Source organism: Mus caroli, chromosome 16 (assembly GCF_900094665.2).
Source record: "Mus caroli chromosome 16, CAROLI_EIJ_v1.1, whole genome shotgun sequence".
Classification (NCBI taxonomy): domain Eukaryota; kingdom Metazoa; phylum Chordata; class Mammalia; order Rodentia; family Muridae; genus Mus; species Mus caroli.
Window position 1 is genome coordinate 83,438,161 of NC_034585.1, and position 2,381 is coordinate 83,440,541.

Here is a 2,381-nt window from a genome sequence, read left to right on the forward strand (position 1 = left end):
ACACACACACACACACATATGCATGTGTGTGCTACATGATGCACTTATTTCAGAGACCTTCTGCTAGAGCATCAAAGAGATAATTGATATTCAACATATATTGTTCTAGGACACTAAAAGTCAGTCTATGCCCTCAAATACGTTTTCTGAAACTGAGAGAATTTTTATCTAAACTCAATAACCATAGCACAGAAAGAGATTGCTTATGAATATGTATGGAAAAATACTAAAGAAGAGATTACCAAATAAAATACAATATCATTCTAAAAATAATACAAGTGGAAGTAGGATTTACTTCAAGAACACTAGACTTATCAGAGTGGGAGCTATACTCTTTGTTATGTATTTCTACATTAGTTTTTTTCTCACTTCTATAACAAAATATTTCACAAAAATCAACTTCAGAAAGGAAGGATGTGTTTATTCTGACTTGTGATTTCCGGATACCATCTATCATGGCCAGGAAGTCATACTGACAAAAGCATGTGCAGGCTTGTCACATTTAGGAAGGAGACAGTAATGCATATTGGTACTCAGCTTGTTTTATATTTTTATATTCAATCAGAGACCCGCGCATCAGTGCTGCCCTCACTTAGGTTATGTCTTCGTGCCTCTTAGAAACTACCTCCACCCTCTCTAGAAACTCTCTTGAAATATTCCTAGCAGCTGGTCTTCTGTATTAGTCAAAGTCTTGTCCAATGGACCAGCAAGATTAACCAGCCCATCATCCACATACTGCTTTCTGCTGGGAATATTTACAATATTGTTGATCATGAAAAGTCAAAGGAAGTGTGAGAATGGGAAATAAAAGAGTTGAGTACACAATAGTATACTTCAAAATGGAGTATAACCAAGGTTTAAATATTTTAAATAATGTGGAATATGCAAATACCTTAGAAAAGATATTAAACACTTATCAAACTCTTTTCAACTATTTTTGGTGTTGTTTATTTGTTTTGTTTTTGGGGTGTGTGTGTGTGTGTGCGTGTGTGTGCGCGTGCGCGCGTGTTTGAGCATGGGGCTGAGGCTCAACAATTAGCAGCATTTACTGCTCTTGTAAAGAGTCAAGTTCAGTTCCCAGGCCCTCCATAAGGCAACTCATGACCACCTTTAACTCCAGCTTCAGGGGATCTGACACCCTCTTCTGGAGACGATGGTCACCCACAGATAGGTAACATAATCACATGCAGACACACAAACACGAAAATACATCTTAAGAAAAACATACAGTACAATAACGCATGTGTGCTATGCAACTTTTATTTGAAAAGTTTGATGAAAGATATCCATTCACAAAGCTATTTGCAGAAGGAGAAAAAGGAAACAAATTCCACACACCAGTCATCCTGATCGCTCAGAGGAGGGAGGGATGAAATGGGAAAGCCAGTGCTGGTGGGATAGATGAGATGAAGTTAGAGCATTGATATGATAAACCTGTTCTTCAGCCCTGCCTTGAGGTTCTTTTCATTATGCAAATAAACATTTTATTATACTGTAATAATGCCATTTCAATTTTAAACACACATAGACTATTGTAATGTGAAGTGATGGTTAATAACTACCCACATTATTAAACAAAGTACCCATATTATTCAAGAAATTCTAGAGATTTTTTTTTTGTCTTTTGTCTTTTGTTTTGGAAATACACCAAACCTTAAAAAGATACAGAGCCCTCTTGGAATTTATATCTAAGAAGTATTAGTAAGTTTTATCTCAGTAATATTTATTATACCAACTGCCTATGAAGCTTCCTATCTTTCAAGTATGTATGTTTTATATATGTATATTACATGTATATTATATATTTTATATTTGTATATTACATGTATATTATATGTTTTATATATGTATATTATGTGTATATTGTGTGTTTTATATGTGTATATTATATGTATATTGTATGTTTTATATATGTATATTTTATGTATATTGTAGTTTTTGTTGTTGGTGGTGGTTTTTATTCTTCTTTCACATATTACATCCCAATTGCATTTTCCCCACCTTCCCCTCCTTCCAGTCCTCCCACCTCACCCACCTACCCCATATTCACCTCTGTCTCCTCTCAGAAATGAACAGGGTCCCCAGGGACATCCAACAAACACAGCCTAATGAGCTACAATAGCTCCAAGTATAGGCCATCACATCATTCCTGAAGGTTTTATTCACATGAACACACACTGACTACTCTTTTCAGCACAGGTGTGGTTTCCCCTATTGTTTCACACAGTGACACATTGCTCCTCATCACAGATATGGAGAGATATGCCACAAGAGTTCCATAGCAATCACGTGATAGCCAACCTGGAAATCTGGCTTTATTCCAACTTGGGTTGGCTATAAATAAAAGTGCTATGAATATCTTTATATATTTGTTTTCATGA